Here is a 25,882-nt window from a genome sequence, read left to right on the forward strand (position 1 = left end):
TATCTTCTTCAGCGCCAGGAGACGGGACCGACGGAGCGTTGGACCCATCCAACGGCAAGATGGAATGCCGAGGCCCCCCTGGGCAACAGGAGCGTGGAAGTATCCCAGGGGGGTGTCCGCCGGAAGGCGGAACCATCTCCTGACGGCGGCCCGGATGGTAATGTCGGCCGACTTCAAGGCACCCACCCGGGTGCGGCTGAGGGCCAGCCCATGGTACAGGCCAGGGAGAAGTACGTTGGTGAGAGCGTGGAGGCGCTGTTGCGGCTTCAGCGGAGCTCGGGAGATGACGTCAAGCTGCTCCACCAGGTGGCGACGTGGATTGAAGACACAGCGACCCGCCGTGGAAAATTGCAGCCCCAGGTACCGGAAGGTTTCACCCACACGCAGGGCAGGCATGGTGGTATTGCCTGCTGTGAAGGTGACATTGCTGTCCACCTTCACCTTCTTCTCGCGCCCTGACGCGACTAAGGCGAGGGTGAAACACTTCCGGGCGTTGATCTGCAGCCCCAGGTGGGCCGAGGGCTGCGGTAGCTGCATCGATGAGGGACTGCAAGCCCCCTCGGGGTCGCTGCAAACAGCAAGACGTCATCTGCAAAGGCCGCAGCGTTGACTCTGCGACCGAGGATCCGAGCTCCGATGTGGGAGGGCAGTTGGCCTAAAACGTAGTCCACCGCAAAGTTGAACAGGAGGGGGGAAAGGGGATCGCCCTGGCGAACGCCCCGTGCTGGCTGCACAGACACGCCCACGCCGGCGCCTTCCGCTATCACTGTCGTGCTGCCCTCGTAGCACCGCTCGACATACTCGACAAAGCAATCCGGCAGGCCATGCGCCTTCAGCACGGGGCGAAGGGCAGCATGATCTACCGAATCAAATGCCTTAGAAACGTCGATCGATGCCACAAAGACAGAGCGGCAGGAGCGAACTGCGTCGGTGAGAGCAGTGTCCAAGATGAAAGTGTTTTCCAACATCCCATCCCGAGGGATGAATGCCCGCTGACGTTCGTCCACAGCACATGCGCGCATCAGGCGCGACGCGAGAACCTTGTGAAAGGTCCGCGCCAACACCGAGCAGACCGTAATGGGGCGAAAGTCAGCGGGGGATGTTGGTGCAGCCGTTTTCGGGAGAAGGGACGTCCGCGCGCGAAGCAGGCGTTCCGGAAGGGCGCGGGCCAGAAGGAAGAGATTCATCATTTTCACCAGGACTTCGTGCGGCAGGCGCCGCAACTCCGCTGGGGTAAGGCCGTCCGGCCCGGCCGCTGATCCCCTGGGCGGCAACGCGACGGCGACCTCCTCATGTGTGACCGGCCCCCATAGGTGCTCGAGAGCGACAGGCTCCGAGTGCGGGAGGAGGCGGTCACGAATGAAGCCCGCGGTGGAGATGGGCTTCTTAGTGAAGAGGTCCGCCCAGAAGTCCAGCAGACCAGGGATGGCAGGTGGCGGCTGGAGCAGGGTGCCATCCAAGAGGCCGCGCACGCAACGTGCACGCGACCTTCGGAAGGCATCCTGCGTTCTCGCATATTCCCAGCGGCGCCGCTTGCGCTTCTGCGTCGGCGGCGCGGCAGGCGGCCGCTTAGATGGTTGGCGCGGCCGCTGTGTCCTGGTGATCGATCTCTCCCCTCTGGACCCGACCGACGCAAGGGCATCCGGGAGCATGCCCAGGATGACATCGGGCGGCGTGCCCCGCCCTAGACCAATGACTCGATCCAGGGCAGAGAAACGCTGGGCGGAAGCAGGTAGCCCCGCCAGATGCTCCCAGATGGCGGCGTCAGTCGGCCCCTCCGGCGGCGGCCCGGTGGTGTCGGCCGCGAAGTCCTCGGCTGCGTCGACGGGCGGCGCAGCGGCCTCGCCCGCGTCAGGCAGCGAGCTCGCTGCTCCCCGGCGGGACGCCGGCTCTTTCCCCCGACCGATCTCAAGCGCCTCCATGAATTGGCGGACAAGCTGCTTGTGGGCAGCTTTCCGCCTTTGGCACTTGATTGCCTCGAGCGTTCGGTCGGGGAACATCCTGATCAGTTCTTGATTGACAAAGAAGAACCGGGGGTCCCTCTCAAGGAACAGTTCGGCCTCTGCCTTGGCGAGCGACAGGACTTCTTCCTCCGTCCACCTCGCGCGATGCCTCTCCGTGACGATCTCCGCGTTGGCGGCCGCAAGGTGTTGGCGGCGGCGATGGACCCCGAGACCGTTCTTGGTGGTGAAGCTACGGTGACACTCACTACAGGCGTAGACAGCTGCAACAGTTACAAAATCTTCGGCACGGCCGGTTGGCCGGCTAGGTGCTGGGGAAGCTGGGGTGGCACCTTCAGCGGAAGGGCCACCACTTTTGTTTACTTGTCTGCTGCCCCCAACTTAAAAGGGATAATGCGAGGGAGGGCTGGTAACCCCCCCAAGCCCCTGGTGCGGTCTTCCACTCTGCGAAAATCAGCGGGCCCACGAGAAGGGGAGAAGACCGCAAGAGAGGAGAGGCTAAGAGGGCTAGGCCCACGTATTGCGCATCACTCTCCCAGTAACTACAGCCCAAGGAAGGCACCTCGCAGCAGCAGCACGACTACATCAAGACCGCACTTCGAAAAGCCAAGTCCGGATGCAGCCACACCGCCGCCACTTGGCCACCTTAAGAGAGTCATAGTTACTCCCGCCAACTTCTGAACTTCACACTTGAATTACACTGTGTTGTAATTTAAGATAACATAAGATATTTTATATCTTAACCTGAAACAAAGGTGATTAAATTTTTAGTTAGGCTGAACTTAAGAAATCCATTAGCAGACGCGCTTAGCCGGAGATGTCACCACTTCAGACGCTCGCCTCGGACAGACTGGCGTGGTCCCCTACCGAGGGTGCCTCACAGATACAAATGGAAGTGACCAGAGAGGCAGTTTCCTATACCAACATGACAAGGGACGAACAGGACCATACCAAGAATAGAAACCTCTTTGCTTTTCGGAAAGCGTAGCTACCTGTTCCGACGTTGGTCCTACTGTTCTCTAGCAGACAGGCTTGTCTGCTACCATCAAGCGTGCAACTAGAAATACATTTGGTCATTCATCCTTTCACACAGAAGGGAAGGGGGATGACAGTATCTTATCATATACAGTATATAAAAGAAAGCGGATGTAGGTTCCGTATGAGACTGTGTGACATGAATTACATAGAAGCTGTGTTTTAAAGTGTCGTAGTGTGACAGATCGTTCTTGTTTATGTGTAAAAGTGACACGTTCCACTGCTCAGTCTCCTCCCAGATAGAAACTCCACAGTAAATTTAGAAGTGGAATTTATGCCGTAAATGACAATAGATTTAAGAAATTAACGTGAAAGGAATCGAACAGAGACCTTTCATCACCTTTATTAACAGCCAAACAATTGACATTAACATGTACTTTCAAATGTTCAAAAAATAGAAAACTGTTTAATAATGAAAAATTTCGCGCTGTTGGCACATCTTCAGGTTTTCCGTAAATAGTAACAACAATCCTGTTACATAACAGTTTATTCGCAAACCTATCTAGCACTGATCAGTAAGATAGCTAATCAAAAGGTTGGAAGTGATTCACGTGCCTTGAATAGTAGGGACCGCATTAGTCATGTTTAAAAGACACCGATATGGTGGCATTAAAGTGAAAACTGCTGTCCTCAAGTATGAACATAGGAAAGCCTGAAGTCGCAAGTATGTGTGTTTGTATTTACTAGGTGCTATCCAAAATTTTCGAGACTGGCGCTGCCATCTGTTGAAAACCTTGTACTGATAGTCACCATCACCTTCACAGTAGTTCCCATCCGCACGTACACACCGCTTCTGCCACTGGTCAAACGTTTTCTGGAAGTCGTGTTCTTTGAAGGTGTTTATCACCGCCAGCGATGCTTCTTGAATCCTCTCCAGAGTGTCGAAGCGACGGCCTCCCAACTTGAGTTTCAATTTTGGGAATAGCGCGAAGTCGCAAGGTGCCAAGTCTTTAAGGCACCATAAGCCATGGTTGCATTAACCCCATGGTTACACTTACCCCACTTCACCCATACTCTTTTTGCTTTACTTTACCAGCAATTGTTTCAAGGATGTGGTGAAGATATTTCCCAGGTGTTACAGTGAATAAATGCACAACTGTCTAACCTGCAGCATTTAAAATACAAACAAGTTACTCTTTTTGCTTTACTTTACCAGAAACTGTTTCAAGGATGTGGTGAAGGTATTTGCCAGGTGCTACAGTAAATAATAGCACAACTGTCTTACCTGCAGCATTTAAAATAGAAACAACTTCCTCTTTTTGCTTTACTGTACCAAAAATTAGTGGTGAAGGTATTTGTCCGATGCTACAGTAAAACAAGTTACTCTTTTTGCTTTACATTACCAGAAATTGTTTGAAGGATGTGGTGAAGATATTTCCCAGGTGCTACAGTGAATAAGTGCACAACTGTCTAACCTGCAGCATTTAAAATACAAACAAGTTACTCTTTTTGCTTTACTTTACCAGAAACTGTTTCAAGGATGTGGTGAAGATATTTGCCAGGTGCTACAGTAAATAATAGCACAACTGTCTTACCTGCAGCATTTAAAATAGAAACAACTTCCTCCTTTTGCTTTACTGTACCAAAAATTAGTGGTGAAGGTATTTGCCAGATGCTACAGTAAAACAAGTTACTCTTTTTGCTTTACTTTCCCAGAAATTGTTTCAATGATGTGGTGAAGATACTGGCCAGACCCAACAATGTAAGTGCATACACTATTTTTAACATTTCAGATTGGATTATATTACTCTTATTGTTTCGTTGTAAAGACATTTGTACTGAATAATTTTTGTAAGAGGATATGGAATTTGGTAAATGAGGAATGAAAATGAACATTCGCTTTAAAAAGGTGTTTTTATTAATAAAATTCGTTATGTAAATAAGACACTACACACTTTGTTTCATTGTTTGTCTTCTTCGCGCATCAGTTTCTGCTGCTTTCGTTTGAGTATGTCCAATTGATACAATAGCACCAGCCTTTGCACCTCTGGAGTAGACAAATTACGTGTCTCATCCGTTTCCATGCTTAATCCCCGACGTTTAAGCACACTCTCATGCCCCGAAGCAGGCGATTGTGAAGGTACGACGACTTTGGGGCCCACGAGGTCCATATGGTCGGCTGGAACAATTAGTGGTAGCTGCAAAATTGACTCTTGTTCATACATGCAGTCTGTGTCAGCTACCTCCGAATTCCTTGGTGATGTGATGATAGAGGTGGAACCACCACCTACTGCACAAGCTCCTAATGAAAATTTAAAAAAAAAGTAATAGTAGTGCGTCAGGATTCAGTTTCTAGTTAGTAAAAATACCAAACAGGTTTACGCAGAAATGTGGGGGAGGTTCGTCCAATTTCATGCATAGTACACTGTGATACTTTCACTGAAAAGTGGTGATATAGTAAACGAAATTTACCAAACATTGTTTCATTTTCACATGTTAAAAATACGTATTTGTCATTAAAAAATCGAAAAGTATGGGACTTACCAGGAACTCTGTGGATAGTTGGGTTGCAGTAATCTCCGTCCAAAAACTTTAAAAATATCTGCTCCCAATTTTTCAGTGAAATCTTGGGCACTTATGCAGTTTAGCAGGTACGGAAAAAATTTTTCATTTTTTTTCAAAATTTGATCGATTATAGTCAAATTTGATACGCTGATTACGAATACGATATTTATTTTCGCCCCAGTCAATTATTTACATCAAAAAAATTGTTTTAAATTTTTTTTAAATTTTTTTATTTTTCAATATTTTGTCGATTACAGTATACGTTCATTTTAACGGAACGGTAGGTACGTATTTTTACTAATTAACCACAATCAATACTCTTGCTCATCAAACGCCAGTGCAAAATTAACAAACTTTTAACTAAATTTAGCAAAATAAAAATAAAACGTAATCACTGTGCTGCTTCGGGATACACTAAACGAACGTGCTCAACCAAGTTATGAAATGCATCCTTTTGAAAACGCTGACGCCACAAAAATTCTGCCAAATAGTTATCTAGCATAGTACGATAGGTACCGAACCTACGTTTATTTTCTTCCTTGGCTTTCTGCCAAACAGATTCTACGTGATTGGTTGTAGCGTGAGTAAGGGGGTCAACGAAATTAATCGGATGGTTTACAGTCAAATTTTGATATCCCAGATTACCCACTGTCTTGTATGCTGCCCACAAATCCGAGACAACAGTAGTACCAGGGAGCACGAACTGTTGCAAAATAGGCAACAAAGTTCCAGCATCGCGTCTGTCTAGTCACCATGAAACTTTCCTTTGTTTCCACATCGAAACCACCAAAAACCCATTGTTCTCTAACGTTTGTTGGTGATTGTACTTTGTATTTTCATAAATAAAGTGATCTGTAGCGTAGCCCACTTGAGGTTAGGTTGGGAGTTTTTTTTTTTTTTTTTGGAATGCGGCCGCGGCAGCGGCCGCCTATGATTTGAAAATACTGATTAGTTAGTGTATTACGCAATGTTGCGTCATCGGCAGCGCCGCGCTTATCGGGCAGAAGATATCGCCGACGGTCAAGGGAAAATGAAAATGGATGTTATATTCGAAATCAGCGCATCAGAATTCACTATATCGACAAAATATTGAAAAATAAAAAAATTTTAAACAATTTTTTTGATGTAAATAATTGACTGGGGCGAAAATAAATATCGTATTCGTAATCAGCGTATCAAATTTGACTATAATCGACCAAATTTTGAAAAAAATTGATAAATTTTTTCCGTACCTGCTAAACTGCATAAGTGCCGAGGTGGAACCACCACCTACTGCACAAGCTCCTAATGAAAATTTAAAAAAAAAGTAATAGTAGTGTGTCAGGATTCAGTTTCTAGTTAGTAAATATACCAAACAGGTTTACGCAGAAATGTGGGGGAGGTTCGTCCAATTTCATGCATAGTACACTGTGATACTTTCACTGAAAAGTGGTGATATAGTAAGCGAAATTTACCAAACATTGTTTCATTTTCACGTGTTAAAAATACGTATTTGTCTGAATCACAATTTCAAAGCATTAAGCGCGTAATTAAAAAATCGAAAAGTATGGGACTTACCAGGAACTCTGTGGATAGTTGGGTTGCAGTCATCTCCGTCCAAAAACTTTAAAAATATCTGCTCCCAATTTTTCAGTGAAATCTTGATGTGTATTCACATCCGTTTTCGCCTTGATACGGGATTTCATATTGTGCAGTTTCTTCATTATCTGCACGTCCGTTATTTCTTTCCCGAAATTAACCATATAACGGTGTTGAACTTCTTTAAGACAATCCGCTTTCTCTCTTCTTGTGGCCGGAGTTTGTGATTTGCTGATAATTGCGGGGTAATCTTTAATAATGTTAACAAACGCTAATTCTGAGTCTTCCATTTCGGCACAGAAATAACTTCAGAAAACTTTCGCTAACACAACACACGCGCAAAGTCGCTAACGAAACAAACTGAGAGTGAGAACCAAAGATGTTGGATTTTAATCTCTTTGCTGAGAACTTACTCAGCAAGGATGGGAGGTAGAGAGAAAGTACTCCAGGGTCAGAGCTTATGCTTCCTAGTTTTTATTCATACGAAACTGAGAACTTTCTTTGAGAATGTTCTTTTGCTCTGAGTATCAACTCTGGAGAATGTTCTCGTTTTTATTCATACAACCCATAGTCACACACTTTTCGCACATTGTAGTAGCAGAACGTAAATATGCCAAAGATTCTCGTTCATACAGATGTTCTACTTCTAAATATAATCGATGTTCTTGTTTCACAGAAGATAATATGATACAGTATTCCTAGTACACAGGTATTACTAAAATAATTATTTGGCACCATGTTATAGGTTTTCAGCTGTTTCTACTATTATAGATTTTAATTCCTCAGGAAAAAATAAACTTTTAAAGATGTAGAAAAAATTGTGGCTGTTAAACTCTGTTCGTTCATTTAACAAGTTTTCGGAATATTTTTCTTTGTGTAGCATAATTTCTAACTGTTCTAGTAGCCTCCAGGGCTCGAAATGCAGAGTGCAGTAAATAAACACAATTTGTGGCTGAAGGCGGTTTGTTCTTCATTTTAAGAAAGTAAAACAGTCACGGACGAAACACTGAAAAACAATGGAAAAAATTAAGATTTTTTTCCCCATCTTTCATTCCTTCCCTGGATGAGGGAAGGCGGGCACATTGAGAGTCTAGTGCTCTTTGGTGCCTTAGCTTATGTTGTTCTTTTGGGACACCATTTATTTGTTGAGATGGGGAAATTTCTTTTTAGTTTCCTGTTGATTCTTTTGTTTTCTGGTTTTCTGGCGAGAGAATGTGACGACCCTGGCATTTGCCCAAGTGCTAAGGGAAACCTCTCGAAAACCTTAGCAAGGATCCTTGTGTTTGATGTTATCTTCTGCCTTTGTTCTTCTACTTTTCTTTGTGTGATTAATCTTCTATGAGGTGGCTGATTAAGTTGGTTCTGTTGTTGTCGTCATTACTGTCTTCGGTGTATGCGATGCATTCTTTTATTGTTTTTGGTGGGAAAGCATATTTGTGTTCTGGAAAGTTGAATTCCGTTGGTATGTAGTTAAGTAGTTCAGTCGTTAATGTTCTGTTGGTTTCTCTGTTTTTTCCTATTTTTGCTGTAAGTTGGATCCATCTCTCTTTTATTGGGGGGACCTTCATTGTTTAGTAGGCTGTGTTGTTGTCTGTTCTCCTTTCAAGTCGTCCTGCGATGCGAAGGATTTTCCTCTCTAGAGCTTGTAGTTTTTGCGTGTTATTTTTGTTTGTCATCCAAACTGGGGCGGCATGCTCGAGGACTGGCCATATAAACGCCTTATACGTGTGGATTAAAGTGTCATTGTTGGCACCATTTGCTCTGCCCCTTATAAGTTTGATAAGATTACATCTGTTGTTTGCTTTATGGGTTATTTTACGAGTGTGCGGAATGCATGACATCTGTAATCAAGGGTCGTTCCTAGGTATGTAGCTGTGTCTTGTGGTTGGATGGTCTCTCCCCATAGTCTTATGTTGAGTTTTTGAAGTTGTTCTCTCCGTCTTGAGAATTGTTTGTGATTGAATAATACCAGCTGCGTTTTTTGGGCGTTTGGTTTTATTCGCCCTTTTCTTAGCCATGGTTCTAGTTGGGTGATGTAATTGTTATTCTTTCGGTTGATCTCCTCTATCGTTCATGCTTGGCACTAGTAGGCAGTATCATCAGCGTAGAGGGCCAGCCCTTCGTTCCAACTTGTCGGGTGCGGTATATCTGAGGTATATAGGCTGTATTGGAGAGGCGACAGAATTACTCCTTGCGGCACACCTGCTTCTGGGAAAAAAGCTTGTGAGTGGGATTCGTTTAGATATACTCTAGATGGCCTGTTGTCTGAGATGGTGGTCAGTAGCATGGTTAGCTGGGTTGGCACCCCCTATCTGGGGGAGTTTATAGTAAAGTCCCTTGTGACGCACTTTACCAAAAGCTCTTTCTACAGGGTGTCCAGAAAAGGGCTCCCTGATTTCAGAATTAAATATCTCGAAAACAAAGATCGATAGAGGAATGCAGTAAATGGTATGTTTATTGTGAAAGCTGTAAGAAGTTTATACAGCAGTTTGAAATACGCTGTACAGCTCATATCAGCATACATAAGTGAAATAATCGTACGAAAACAATCTTTGCAAACAGTTATGTCACAATGTTTTCAAAATGTTCACCATTGGCACTACAGAGGTGGCGCAAACGAAGAATGAAATTCACCATCACATTTCGTAGTGTCTCAACCGAAATGGATTCACATGCCACAGAGATCGCCAATTCAAGTTCGTCCAGTGTGGCGGGATGCTTCGGGTAGACCATGTCTTTCACTGTGCCCCACAAAAAAAGTAACAGGGAGTCAAATCCGTCGAATATGGAGGCCAATCCATGCCTGCACCAGTAAATTTGGGATATTCCAAAGCAATGACTCGATTCCCGAAGTATTCCTCAAGAAAGCGAAACACTTATTCGGACCGATGTGGTCGGGCTCCATCTTGCATAAACCATTCAGTACCTGGTCGATCCTCTAACGCTTGCTGTGTGGCGACAAATTGTTCCAAAATTGCAACGTAACGTGCACCAGTGACCGTTTCTCGAATAAAAAAGGGCCAATAATGCCTCTGCTGCATACTGCAGCCCACACAGTAACTTTAGGAGAATACAGGGGTTTCGCTTCACACCAATATGGCTTTTCGGAACCCCAAAATCGCCAGTTGTGCTTATTCACGTATCCATTCAGGTGGAAGTGTGCTTCATCTGTAAACCAGATGCAGCCAACATCAAATCCTTCACTATCAACCATTGTGAGCATCTGATTAGCAAAGGCAACCCTTTTGTCGCGTCCGTTGCGGTTGGTGTGGGAGTCGCCAAACGATTCCGCTCTCGCGTTGATGTCGCCCATGATGATACAGTGACGCAGGTTACTTACAATGGAACCTCCCCATCGCCCCCCCCCCCTCAGATTTAGTTATAAGTTGGCACAGTGGATAGGCCTTGAAAAACTGAACACAGATCAATCGAGAGAACAGGAAGAAGTTGTGTGGAACTATGAAAAAAATTAGCAAAATATACAAACTGAGTAGTCCATGCGCAAGATAGGCAACATCAAGGTCGGTGTGAGCTCAGGAGCGCCGTGGTCCCGTGGTTAGCGTGAGCAGCTGCGGAACGAGAGGTCCTTGGTTCAAGTCTTCCCTAGAGTGAAAAGTTTAATTTTTTATTTTCAGACAATTATTATCTGTCCGTGCGTCCGTCCGTCCGATACGAGGTAACTGCGCCGTAGTATGGGGACGCTACACACGGAAAAATTTGAAAACGTTAAAAACATATATTTTGACAGAGGACAGGGAAAACTGTGAAACTGTTGCATTCATTTGTTGCAGTTTATGTGACGAGCTCAAGTTTTCATCACTTTTTTGTGAGTGATTATCACATCCACAAGAAAACCTAAATCGGGCAAGGTAGAACAATCTTTTTACCCTTTCGCGAAGTGTAAAAGTTAGGTGGGTCGACAACATATTCCTGTCATATGACGCACATGCCGTGACCAGTATAGAATATATCGGACGTGTTTTCCTGTGGAGGAATCGGTTGACCTATGACCTTGCGATCAAATGTTTTGGTTCGCATTGGAGAGGCACGTTCTTTCGTCTGCTAATCGCACGGTTTTGCGGTGCGGTCGCAAAACACACACACACTAAACTTATTACAGTGAACGGAGACGTCAATGAACGAACGGACAGACCATAACTTTGCGAAAATAAAAAATTAAAATTTTCAATCGAGGGAATACTTGAACCAAGGACCTGTCGTTCCACAGCTGCTCACACTAACCACGGGACCACGGCGTTCCTGGGCTCACACTATCCTTGATGTTGCCTATCTTACGCATGGACTTCTCAGTTTGTATATTTTGCTTATTTTTTTTTATAGTTCCACACAACTTCTTCCTGTTTTCTTGATTGATCTGTGTTCAGTTTTTCAAGGCCTATCCACTGTGCCAACTTATAACTAAATCTGAGGGGGGTGCGATGGTGAGGTTCCCTTGTTAGATAGTGGAAATAGCCGGTAGGTAGCGGTTCGCGTGGAGGAATGTAGATTGTGGCTATGTAGAGTCGAGCTTTCGGGGTTTCAATTTTCAGTATTATAGTTTGGATGTCCTCGTATATGTCGGGCAGATATATTCTAATAGCTGGAATGTTTTGGTTGTGGAAGACCGCTACGCCTCCGTGCGGTCTGGTCAGATTAGGTATGTCTTTCCTAAGGCAAATAAAGTCTCTTATTTTCAGCGGTAGTTTACTGGCTAGGTATGGCGATCTGGTTTATGTGTACTAGATGCTCAATTATTGGTTGTTTGGGGCGGAAGCCGTTCGCGTTGAAGCCAATTGTGGTTGGCTTATTCGATTTAGCTGAATTACCTGCCATCCTGAAGTATAAGGTTGTGATTGTTCGGTTTTCCTTCCTCTGTTGCTTTAGGCGTCAGGTGCTTTTGCTTGGGTGGCGATTTTTTCTCGTCTGGTGCTCCTTGGTGTGCAGGTGATAGTATTGGTGGTTCAGGGGAGGGCGACGGAGGTTCCGCGTGCAGTGTGGGTCGTGTTGATTTGCTGATGTTTTGGAGGTGATAATGTATGGTGTTGCTGATTGGAACCGGGTTGACTTTGCGGGAGAAAAATTTCTTTGATACTTCGTTGGTGGTCTCAGTGATTTTTGCCTTCCGTCCGGGTAGTACATTGATGAGGGTTGTCGTGATCACTAGCATGAGGTGGTCTCTCTTGACATATGTTTCGTCTGCCGGTTGGTCGGGGTTGTTTGTTGTGGGTGGATCAATGCACGTGATTGGTGCAGTTTCTTCCACGGATGTTGGCTCTGTGGGTCTTTTGGGGCATCTGGCACCCATGGTGTGGTGGTCTCCTGCCGCAAGGGAGCGAGCGACATGTCGAATGGGTGCAGGGACCCCTTGGTGTTGAAGGTTGGGGCGCGACAGGGGATCTCAAGTTGATTCCGTATTTCTAGATTTCCGGAAAGTTTTTGACACCGTTCCTCACAAGCGACTTCTAATCAAGCTGCGGGCCTATGGGGTATTGTCTCAGTTGTGCGACTGGATTCGTGATTTCCTGTCAGGAAGGTCGCAGTTTCTTAGTAAGAGACGGCAAATCATCGAGTAAAACTGAAGTGATATCAGTTCCCCAGGGAAGCGTCCTGGGACCTCTGGTGTTCCTGATCTATATACCTGGGTGACAATCTGAGCAGTTCTCTTAGGTTGATCGCAAATGATGCTGTAATTTACCGTCTAGTAAGGTAATCCGAAGACCAGTATCAGTTGCAAACCGATTTAGAAGAGATTGCTGTACGGTGTGGCAGGTGGCAGTTGACGCTAAATAACGAAAAGTGTGAGGTGATCCACATGAGTCCCCAAAAGAAATCCGTTGGACACAATTTTAGTGCCATACGCGTTTCGCCTTTATTTTCTGCAAGGCATCATCAGTGGCCTGGAATATGTACATATGTTAGCTATTTTATTTACATTTTCGTCATTGTGCCTATAGGTTATAAACAGTTCTGGTGGTTGGTATTTCCTATTAAGTAGTAATGTTTTGAACTGTACTTACAGGTTGCGTGGACAATTTCTTACATATTACACTCCTGTTGCATTTTTGGTGTTGTTCTTCTTCTTATGAACGCCAATTTGCGGTTTTTTCCACATTCCACAGCACTATGCACTGAACGCTTGTTTTAATGCAATGTTTTGGTTTCTGTTGCCGACTGTCATATGTTTTTGCCAAAGATCGAATGTTACTGCCAAACTTATGAGTGTAACTATTGGTGTATCTGTGGTCTCTGTGTGTGTGTGTGTGTGTGTGTGTGTGTGTGTGTGTATGTGTGTGTGTGTGTGTGTGTGTGTGTTGGTGTGATATATATTTTTTGTGCTGTGTGTGTGTGTGTGTGTGTGTGTGTGTGTGTGTGTGTGTGTGTGTGTGTGTCTCCAGATGGTGTGGGGAAGAGGCTTTTTTTTAACATTTCCTTTATTAAGTGTAGTAGGGAGCCTGTGCTGATGTGTGTTTGTTCATTTATCACATGTTTGTTTTCTGCTATGACTTTCTGGATGTGGAAGTTTTCTTGCATTTGTGTAAGATGTTTGTCATGGTTGCTTATTCTCATTATTTTCATTTCTTGTTCCATGTTTGTAGGATGATGGTTGCAGTGTTTTAAATGCTCTGCAAATGTGGAATGGTTGGAATTCGATTACTCGATAAATAGTACAGTTCTCAAGGCTGTCAATTCAACTAAGTACCTGGGGGTGAAAATTGCGAACAACTTCAGCTGGAAAGACCACATAGATAATATTGTGGGGAAGGCGAGCCAAAGGTTGTGTTTCATTGGCAGGACACTTAGAAGATGCAACAAGTCCACTAAAGAGACGGCTTAAACTACACTCGTTCGTCCTTTGTTAGAATATTGCTGCGCGGTGCGGGATCCTTACCAGGTGGGATTGACCGAGGACATCGAAAGTGTGCAAAAACGGGCAGCTCGTTTTGTATTATCGCGTAATAGGGGAGAGAGTGTGGCAGATATGATACGCGAGTTGGGATGGGAGTCATTAAAGCAAAGACGTTTTTCGTCTCGGCGAGATCTATTTACGAAATTTCAGTCACCAACTTTCTCTTCCGAATGCGAAAATATTTTGTTGAGCCCAACCTACATAGGTAGGAATGATCATCAAAATAAAATAAGAGAAATCAGAGCTCGAACAGAAAGGTTTAGGTGTTTTTCCCGCGCGCTGTTCGGGAGTGGTATGGTAGAGAGATAGTATGATTGTGGTTCGATGAACCCTCTGCCAAGCACTTAAGGGGAGCCGGAGGTGCCTATGCTGCCCATGTTAAAATCACTAAGTTTGAGGAACATTTATGAATAAACTACCAAATAGAAAAATTTGAATTTTTTTACATATAGAGTGGTTTAGTATTGCAGTTATGACAGAGGGATTTTGAAGTATCTTTTCTAGTTTCCTTCCAATTATTTTTTTATTAATGACCCAAACTTTTTTACGAATAATTGCTTTATAATTAAACTGAAATGAAACTACTGAACATATTGCCAAATGGCTGTGTTACAATGTAAGTTTGACCACTAGGAGTGCCGTATAAAAATTCCATCTCTCCAGCTTGAGTGGATTTTGAGAAAGTGTTCCTTATATTCGAAAAATTCTAAGTTACGGGAAATGGCTATCGAAGTTTCTCAATACATTCCTGCACTATAGGATGGATTATCAGGGTCTTCTTCTTCATCCTCCAAAAGCTTCCTCTTCTGTCTTCTTTTCTGTCTTTTCTGGCCTGTTGTTCCATCATACTTCATATGCCTTTCTCTTCTTTCTGCTCCTCTTATCCTTTCTCTGTCAATATTTCTTAGGGCTCGTACAGTGTTCATCCCAGCTGTAAATCCTAATGCCTTCAGAACTTCACACTTCACACTGTTCCCTTGGTTGTAGGTTGCTATTGCATCACAAATGCCAAAGTGCAATGTTTTTATGCTTACAAACACCCTTTTAGGAATCACTTTCCAAATCAAATTGTTTACGCTCTCATTAGGATTCTGCGTCTTTCTGTGTAGACATTTGTGTAACAATTCTGGCTGTGCTAAATCATGAAAAATTGGTTTTATTGCATTTATCACAGCTGCTGGCAAACCATGTTTGTGATCATAGTCCTTTTTTGCATTATACTTGCACCAGGAATCTTTTGGGCACAGGCTGTGTTGAGGGTATTCATTGGAAGAGGCAGTATGAAGGAACAATGCCCACACTACTTTTCGCATGTCACTAACATTACTAGTGTTTTGCCTTATAGCATACCCATAGTATCTCTGTAGACGTTCAATCACCTCATCAGTAAGCCTGCCTCTCCCTCCTATTGTCTTTCCATCACTGAGCTTACTTGAACCCAAAGTTTGTTTGAGCCTTCGAAGCCGTGCACATGCCCAATGCATTCCAACTTTTCAACTACAAATTCATTTCCATGTGGTTTCAGTTCCTCTATAGTCTTGAAACCTTTGGAGTCACCATCCCCAAGGTAGTATTTGTACCTAACGTCGTATCTGGGAACTGAACGTTCAAAAATTTGTTTCACTCCATCCACTTCCATTGCTCCACTTGTTTCACTAAAATTTGCCTCACAGGTTCCACTGTGCTCTCCTTTGATTTTATTTTTGCACCTACAATGTTTTGATAATATTGCAACATCTATCACTTTTGCACTATCACAAGTAGAAGTTACAACCCCATTCAGGGATTTATGACCCCTCTTTTGCCAGGAACCATCTAATGCCACTACCAAATCCGTAGAACCACCGTTCATTTCTACAGATTCCTCCACTGCTTCCTTCATGGTTTTCAAAGCCACATCAACAGAGGATCCTACCAGCTCACAGTAGTACCCAAATTTTCTTGGAGGCGATGGCAAGTTCATAATACCACAAAACAGTTTACCAGCAGCAGACCCTTTTCCAATGGATCGAAGACCATACACAAGTCGAACATTCACATCAAACACTCTAGATCGTCCATTTTCACCAAAGAGACTGGCATGTGAATTGTAGAAAGTCACTTGACACTTGCAACATGCACAGATTATCTTCATCTCACAAGCTAAACCAAAGTGCTTTGTTATCTCTAGTCCCACTCCTACACTTGAACACTTTCTTTCAGCACAGAAGATAATAATCCAGTATTCAGTACTTCGTTAATATCATCACTGTCACTAACATATTCACGAAATCTGTCACTTCCACCGTTCAGCTTCTTGCTAGAAGATGTCGCAGGGCTATGGCCGGCCATGTGTTGCTTAGCAGAAGAACGCACTGTTTCAGTAATTGTAGTATCGCAACTTAGTGTTAATTTTCTTTTCCCTACGTTCTTCCTCTTCTTACATACACGGTTACTAAAATGTGGCATCGTAACCAGAACAACGCTTTACACAACAAGTATAATACTACCAACAACAGGCGCAACACTGAACTAATTCGAAACGGTAAACAGCAAAGAGTCGATGTTCCGCGCTCTTAGCGCTTCATTTGTCACAGAAAACAATGTAGCCATCCTTGCACACTCGCTGTATGCGTAACATAAGGCGCTGTATGCGTAACAGGCCGAGAAAATCCCAAGCAGCTCGCCAGGAAGTCACGAGAGGGTGTTAGATGCATTCAGCGGCCGCCCATTTCCTGTGCAGGCGTGGGGGAAAATGGTAATAACTCCACTTCTAGGGCGAATAGAACAATAATTCAAAGTTTACATTAAAGAGGAATGTTCCAATTAATTTTCGGTAGCAAAAAAAAATCGTAGTTTCTTGGATTTGACCACCTCCGGCTCCCCTTAAATGTGAATTGCAAAGTAATCATGTAGATGTAGATGAAGGTTCAGGCTTCAGTTAGCTCATGCCTTCTGTCAGAAATGTTTACGGGGAACGAAGCTAATTGGTTTTTGATGTAGGAAGTGTTATTTTGTTGTGTTCTTGTATAATGATTGGTGGTGATGTCTAGACGTTGAAGAGGCGAACGGTCGTCATTTTTGGAAATTTGGTTGTGTGATGGTCTGGAATAATGCCTTTGTTTCGAATGAGTGGGTAATGAGAGTTCTGCGAGTTGCGAAAGAATGTTGCTGGTTTTCTAATGATATCTGTGATTGAGAGGAAGTTTGTGTTTGTGTATAAGTCTCTGTTTGACAGCTAACAGGGCGCATTTGACGCCAGTCTCCAGAAATTTGTTTTGGACTATTTTGACTTTTCTAATGTTAGTGTCACTGGCTAGCGACCAGAGTTCCGACCCTTAAAGTATAGCTGACAGTACTATTGTTTTGTACATCTTGAGTTTTGACTTGACCGTGAGGCCATTTCCTTTTAGCAGAGGGTATCGTTGGTAAATGGACTGTGTGCCCTTGTTGCATATCTGTGTGATGTGCTCCTTGAATGTAAGTCTTTGGTCGAAGACAATTCCTATGTCTCTAACATTGTCTTTCCAGGGTAGGACTACGTTGTTGAAGGTAATGCTAACATTTGGGCTCATCCTGCGGTGGGTAACCATTATCGCCTGCGTCTTTCCACTATTTATTGTTATTTTCCACAGGTTTGCCCACTCCTGTATGGCTGCGAGGTGTTGTTCCAGCTTCTTCGCGATGAAGAGAAGGTTTGGGCTGCTCCTATAGACGGCAGTGTCGTCAGTGAAGAGTGAGAGATGACCCTTGGTTGTTTCGGAATATCGTTGGTAGAGATTGAGTAGAGGACTGGGCCCATAACTGAGCCCTGTGGGACTCCAGCCTTTATTTCTTTGGTGGTGCTGTCTGCACCAGAAAGATTGACGAAGAATGTGCGGTTCCTCAGGAATGAAGCTATGATGTTGGTAATCTGCCTTGGACACCCTTGATTATGGAGTTTGTATATTAGACCTTGGTGCCGGACACGGTCGAAGGCTTTCTCAATATCGAGAAAGACTGCTCCCTTGCTGTTCCTTATGTTACTGGCTGTGCAGATTGTTTCCGTCAGGCGCATGGCTTGGTGTATAGTGCTGTGTTCACTGCGGAACCCAAACTTCGATGATGATGATGATATCCTTCAGAAATCTTTCCAGATCTTTTAGTATAATTCTCTCAACGATCTTCCCCAGAAAACACTGGAGTGATATTGGCCTGTGATTCTGGGGAAAGAGGTGGTCCTTATGTGGTTTAGGTATGGTTACTATTTTTGCTGTTTTCCATGGCAGGAGAAAGTAGTGGTGATTCTCCTGCCGCAACGAGAAGGGAAGCCATTAATACTGGCAGAGTAAATAATCTGACTGCAAGAATTTTGAATAGTGTAAACTGCCTGGATAACGAACTTTGACATAAACCTACAATAATTAGTTTTGCAAAGATGATCTCAGATCCCAGAACGAAAACTGATACACAACACAGAAAAATCAAACTGTCACTGAATGACATAAGTTGCCCCTCACTGAATAAAAAAAATCAGAATATTTAGTCCCTACCTCTATTCTGTGCAAGTCCGAATAACGCGTTGCAGAACTGCTCACCCTTGCGCGCCGCTATGCTAAAACTGCAAATTATATCTACACAGAGACACTCGTGAGGTGCAATGAGTTCTCTGTTAGTTGCAAATCGAAGTATTTTCGGAACACACTTGGTTCCTTTTCTACTTTTGAAAAAAACAAGATCAATTAAAAATTGTAAGAGAAATGTAGGTGAAAAAACAAGATCAATTAAAAATTGTAGGAGAAATGTAGGTGAAAAATAATAAAATAGTGCAATAATAAAATAGGACTTCAAAAAAGTTACCTTATACTTCCTCTTCATGTAAATAACATTCCGTTGCACTTCCTCCTCCTCAGATCAGTTACCATTACATAATCGTCGTAATTAAACACATCGATACATTGAGACTTTACATTTGAAACATAACATTACAACTGCTTCCTCACTTTAACGCAGCTAACCACTATCTGCTTACTGCGCCTACACGCACACCAAAGATGATAATCCGGCTCTGCGATACAGCTTACAACATCGCTCCTCGCTCACGTGTAACAGCTAGAGAGAGAAGATATGACATTATTGTACAATCTATTAATACTCCAATGACGCCTATCATTACCCCTCTGTCCGGCGGACCAGAATTTCACAGGTGAGATGATGTCAGTGACATTGCTGAGACTGGGAAATTTTACTTTACAAAAGCAATATTCTAATAAAATATGTAGAAATGTGAGTGCAAAAGTTTTATGATACAGTAGATCATTACACAAATAATAATAAACATATACATGACGGAAAATAAGTACAAATTATTGCTGGACCAGGGTGTATTCCCGGACAAGGGAAAAAAAATCCGGATTTCATGGTTAAAAATACACTTTCCCCCGGTTGAAAACACACCTTTACCGTGTTAAGTAACAGTATATTTTCCATAGGAACTGCAAAACTTATCAATCCTTTGAATGGTTATGGATTTATACACGGGCGTAGAATTTCCCTGCACTTTAGAAAACGAAACTCAGGGAAAAAGACGTTTTTGAAATATCTTTGGTGTGTAGCAACATGTACACTGCATATTTTGGTATTACGAAAGTATACATTGGAATTCCAACAAACACCGCGTGTTACCTTCTGAATCATTGAAATCGAGATTGCGATGCGCTTTTGTAAGCCAGTCATAGCTCACGTCACGTGATCTCGCCAGCCGATGACAGCGGATATTCAGAGCATAGGACACGTGATGTAGTTAGCCAACAGCAACGTCACTGTTAAATAGCACGAACACACAAACTGGGAAAGATAATAGTGTAAATTAAAATACATAGTGCCGCTACAAGAAAAGCAAAGCTTTCACGCATAATATTGGTCTCTTTAAGTTTAATGGGTTGCAAGAGGAGCTGAGCTTTCGCCTATAATGTTGATCTTTTTTGCGCGTGTTACACTGTACGATGTATCACACAAATGTGAAAGTAAAATTTGTAATGATGACATAAATGTCTGATCTTCAGGGTTCGAAATTCTTCTAAATGGCTCGTCATCAGAGAGTTGATTTTTAAATGAGAGTCAAACCTCTGTGATTTAAGAAATTCATGGTATTTTCTCGCACATAGTTCAACTTACGTAAAAGGATATTTACATTGAAAGTAACGCTTTTCAAACCACCATCCGCAATATTATCCCGCGACCTGTTAGAAATACGAGGTGCGGCTAGAAAAAAACCGGACTGATGCTGGAAAAAACATTTATTTACAATTATTTACAATTTCATGTTATCTCCTTCAATGTACTCTCCTCTTCGGTCTCTACACCGCTCCATACGAATTTTCCACTGTTCATAGCAATGCTGCAGATCATTTTCGGTAAGTCCATACATTACTTCCGTCGCTTTTTCTTTTACTGCTTCAACAGTCTCAAATCTAGTTCCTTTCAAAGCTGACTTGACTTTAGGGAAAAGAAAAAAAGTCACAGGGGCCAAATCAGGTGAGTAGGGTGGATGATCTAAGATGGGAATGTTGTGTTTTGCCAAAAACGTCTTCACTGACAACGCAGTGTGAGCTGGGGCATTGTCTTGGTGAAGGATCCATGACTTTTTTCTCCACAAATCGTTCCGTTTTCTCCGTACTCGCTCACGTAGGGTAGCCAGGACGCTAATGTAGTAATGCTGATTCACTGCTTGTCCCTCTGGTACCCAATCAATGTGCACAATCCCTTTGATGTCAAAAAAAAAAAAAACAATCATCATTGTCTTGAATTTCGATTTTGACATTCGTGCTTTTTTTTTTTTTTTTTTTTTGTCGTGGAGAACCAGGAGTTTTCCAATGCATCGATTGGCGTTTAGTTTCGGGATCGTAAGTAAAAAACCACGATTCATCGCAAGTAATAACATTTTGTAAGAAGGTGGGATCACTTTCAATGTTTTCCAGGGTGTCAGAACAAATCATTCTTCGGCGTTCCTTCTGTTCAATTGTGAGACACTTTGGAACCATTTTTGAACACACTTTGTTCATGTTGAAACTTTCATGAAGAATCTGCCTAACACTTTCCTTGTCAACTCCTGTTAACTCAGACACTGCTCTGATTGTTAAACGGCGATCTTGTCGAACAAGTTTACCGATTTTTTCAATGTTTGCATCAGTTTTTGCTGACAGTGGTCTGCCAGTGCGAGTGGCATCACTGGTGTCTTCGCGGCCATCTTTAAATCGTTTCAACCACTCAAACACTTGTGTTCGCGATAAACAATCATCGCCGTACACTTGTTGTAACATTACAAACGTTTCACTTGCAGATTTTCCTAGTTTGAAACAAAATTCGATGTTAACACGCTGTTCTTTCTGTACACTCAACATTTTCCGACGCACAGACAAAACGTCAACTACTTAAAACGGACTCCACGGGCAGACTGAGTGCAGGAGGCAGATGAAACTCGAGCAGTAGGCGGAGCGAGAGTCACGTGACAGGCCACGCGACTTTCAGCCTTATTGCATTCGTTTTATTGTTTCACCAGTACTAGTCCGGGTTTTTTCTAGCCACACCTCGTAAGTTCGTTTCAGCAGTTGCCAGATAGCGCAGATAACTGACGGCACCGCGCTTGCGCAGATACCATGACGTAGGAAACCCATTTGTACGTACGTGTAAAATATTAAAAGATCAGACATCAGAGGATACTCCAATAGCATCGGAATTTCGTGAACCATACTAAAATGTGCACATTTAAAGTGCGCATTCCTATGTCCAGATTCCCAATGAAGTAGACCTCGACCTGATATTAAGCTTTTCAGTGTGGTTTTCGGGATGTAAATTTTCTTGGAGCATCAGTACTGTATTATATCATGTTTGGTTCTTTATTATGGCATAATGCCATACGTGCTAGAAGATGAAAACGTGCACCTGAAATGCAGCGAACAGTTGTAACTGTGTACAGTTGTACTGTGGAATTAAACATTTCGTTTCAAATACATTGACTGCCTCTGCGGAAGTGGTTAATAAGAGTCAAATTTCTTTAGCAAACAGACAAAAAAACTTCATTGTTCTGCAAAGAGATTAATGCTTGAATGTCAGAAATGTGGAAATAAAATAAAATCTGAACTAGTAACATATTTTAGCCTTCCATAATTATGTGAATGTATTTTAATTCACTTGATAACTCCTAGTCACAGATATGTTTTGTTTTCATTTGACGTGAGAGTAAACGAAGGGAAAGAGCAAAATCACTAAATTTAAACACGGGTCACACTGCTCTGCGCATGACCCCCGGATCTACATTTGCGAACCGGGTCAATACTAACAAAAATCGAATTTTCAAAAATAAGTTAATCTTGTAGAGCTCATCTTTGTGAAAAGTCTGAAACATAAAACATGTGTGTTCGAGGAAATTTGAGACATGTTATTTGGTCTTAAGTGTGCCAAACTGCAGTGCCACGCCTCTTCATACAGAATTCTTCTATCGCACGTCGCTGTATTTCGCTCTGTAGAATTGAAACGTGTATAATTTTTAATGGATGCCATCAAACTATATTCAGGACAGTGGAAATTGACATGTCCTGTGGTGCCTCTCCTGCTCCCAGGTTCACAGCCTGCCCCTCTTTCTTTAAAAAAAAAAAAAAAAAGAAAAAATCTCGCAATTAATAGCGGATGGGATTATTTGTAATCGGGAGAACAAGAACTTTTCAGAAAATTTGCGCTCTTTATTGCCTATTAGCTAATAACTTGCTGTTTTGTGTGACATAAAATTAAATGTAGGATACATAAAACCAATAAAGACAAAAGACAAGCAAGAAAGTACAGATTTCTTCAATCCTTAGCTCCTAGCATTTTTTTTCCGCTCTCTCTAATCTTGCCACAGCTTTATATGGCTTGCTTTCCATTCTGCGAAAGAATCTATTACTCCATCAATGTTGGTCAAACGTTTTCCTACATGAAAAATTGAAATGTCGTTATCTCGTACTGAAAAAGCTATTAATACAAATAATACGCAAGACTGGTGTGGTTTCTCGATCTGATTACGTCTATTTTATCATTGTATGTTAGATAAAATAAAATAGGCCCTTTTTTTTAACACACACCATATAAACGGGACTGTTTTGGCACAAATGGTCATTTTTATTGCCTACGTATGGACCAGGCGCACAATTACAATTTTAAACATGTTACAATAGATTCAACATGTGTTACACCTCAATTCTGTTATAGCATTTCTTGAAATTTGACATAAATATCAATATTCACATCGAAAGTTGCTTACATTTTCTTTAACATCAAGATACGAAAAGAAAAAAAAATGAAATCAAAACATTGCTTACATTAATTCATCGAAAATCAGAAGAAAAATTATTATATGTACGGTTGTTGTTGTTACAACTTCCAGAATAGATCTTAAGCGGATGCTAACCGCGGACTGTACAACTGGTCCTTACTAATGTAGCGATCTGGCCAAAAATGTTCTGTCAAATTTCATTTTCTTGGATACACCGAGAAGATAATACTTTCTCGCCTGTTATTCCTATTAGTCGTTTATTTCCACTCTGGTAGTCTGAATCTATCAATTTCGCTAGTAATTATAACAACGCTGATCATTCGCAAACCCAATCAACGACATAATCAGACAGCGATTGGCATTCATCCGTTCGGTCTTACTCCGCTCAACTCGTATAGCCCCGTCCCCTTTTGTCTGCGGAAAGTTTATTTCTAGATGCGACGAGGATTCTCCTAACAGAGAAATCACGTACACTATGCACGCATTCAAAAATCAACTTGTGATTCATTCAGAAATCAACTTAAAGTGTGTTCAAAAATGTTCAGAAACCAACAGGGATGCGTTTCAAAATCATATGAATAATCGATAGACTAACGTGCGCTGGATGCTAGGCGCTTTGTGAAACATTTTTTTTTTTTCCCCAAGAATATGAATTTGGGGCCCACTTTCCCTGTAACATGTAGCTGCTTGCGCAGCTAACAGCCACATTCCTGTAGCCAGAAGCGGGAGAATCTACTGTTCAAACGCGACTCAACTGCGCATGCGCTTGAGCCCGCTCGTAACTGCTATTCATTTAGCGTATGGCATTTAGACACAATTGTTATTACAATCAATATGCAAAATTGTAATAATTTGGCATTAGATATTCTTACAGTTATTACAATAGTTATACAGAATTATACAAAATTATACAAAATACACATGTTACAGTAGTTATACAAAGTTATAGTAGTTTGGAAGTAATTACAAACAAACATCTAATGAGTTAATATATGCAATTGATTCTGGAGTCGCCATCAGGAAATCTTCTGGAATCCCATCATAGGCTGTCCTGGGGCAGTCTTCTATTATGTGCTGGATAGTTTGATTTTCTCCACATTGACATAGCGGCGATTCTGTCATGCCCCACTGGTAGAGGGAATAGGCGCATCTGCCATGTTTAGTTCTAATTCTGTTTAAAGTTGCCCAGGTTTTGCGTGATAAGTCAAAACCTGGAGGCTTCTGGGAGATACATGGAAGTTTGCTGATGTTCTTTAAGGACCATTCTTGGTGCCAGGCGCTGGTTATGTTGAATTCTTCCTCTGTTGCAGATGTGGCTATTGCGGTTCTGATGGGTGACCTTCTGGAGCGGAGGCGGCTTTGGGTGGCATCTTCAAAATTCTCATGGATGGGTAGATTCCGATTGCTCATTATCTTTTTGTACTCTCTTATAAGAGCGTTTGTGCGGCGTAGGTTAGGGGGTGGTATGTGGCTTAGTACTGGGAGCCATTCTACGGGTGTAGTCTTTATTACACCAGCGATCATTCTCATTGTGTTATTGAGCTGTGCATCGATTCTATGGGTGTGGGGGCTGTTTAGCCATACCGGCGCACAATATTCGGCAGCTGAGAAGACGAGACTTAAGGCTGATGTCCGTAACGTAGTAGCTGCCGCTTCCCGTGTCGTTCCACAGAGCTTCTGTATAATGTTATTCCTTGTTTTTAGTTTCTCTGCTGTTTTCATTAGGTGACCTTTGAAAGAGAGTGTTCTATCGAGGGTCACACCTAGGTACTTTGGGGTTTTATTGTGGGTAAGCCATGTGGTCTCGAATTTTATTCTGAGCTCCCTCTTAGCCGCTTTATTGTTTAGGTGAAAACATGATACTTCTGTTTTGTTGGCGTTAGGTTGCAGGTGCCATTTTCGGAAATATTCTCCCATGTTCTCCAAGTCAGCTGTTAGGGTCTCCTCTGCCCCTTCAAATGACTGACTTCTCGTTGCAAGGACCCAGTCATCGGCGTAGCCAAACTTCTTTGATCTTGTTTCCGGTATGTCTGCAATGTAGAGATTGAAGAGGAGTGGTGCAAGCACCGATCCTTGAGGTAGGCCATTCTTTAATTTCCTCGGTGAACTAATATCTGAACCCATGGTGACTTGGATCGTTCTGTCATTCAGCATGTTGTTTAGTAGGCGAGCTGTTAGTTTACATGGGATTATGCGGAGGAACTTATAAATCATGCCTTCTCTCCAGACTGTGTCGTAGGCAGCTGACAGGTCTATGAATGCTGCAGAGGTTTTAAGCTTTCTTTGGAACCCAGCTTCAATGTACGTCGTGAGTGAGAGAACTTGATCGACACAGCTGCGGTTTGGTCTGAAACCTGCTTGTTCGATTGGTATAGCATTGAGTATTTTCTGGCAGATTCTATTGTAGATGAGCCTTTCTAACAATTTATATATTACAGACAGTAGTGCTATGGGCCTGTAGCTCTTCGGTGAGTTTGTTGGTTTCCCTGGTTTTAAGATGGCTATTATTTTCGATCTTTTGAGGTCACTAGGCACATTACCGGTTTGGATGATGTCTGTGAAGAATCTCGCCAGCCAGAGTTTTGTGTATTTTCCGCAGTGTATCAGGAGTTCTGGGTTAATGCTGTC

The sequence above is a fragment of the Schistocerca americana genome, chromosome 10, assembly GCF_021461395.2.
Source record: "Schistocerca americana isolate TAMUIC-IGC-003095 chromosome 10, iqSchAmer2.1, whole genome shotgun sequence".
NCBI classification, from domain to species: Eukaryota; Metazoa; Arthropoda; class Insecta; order Orthoptera; family Acrididae; genus Schistocerca; species Schistocerca americana.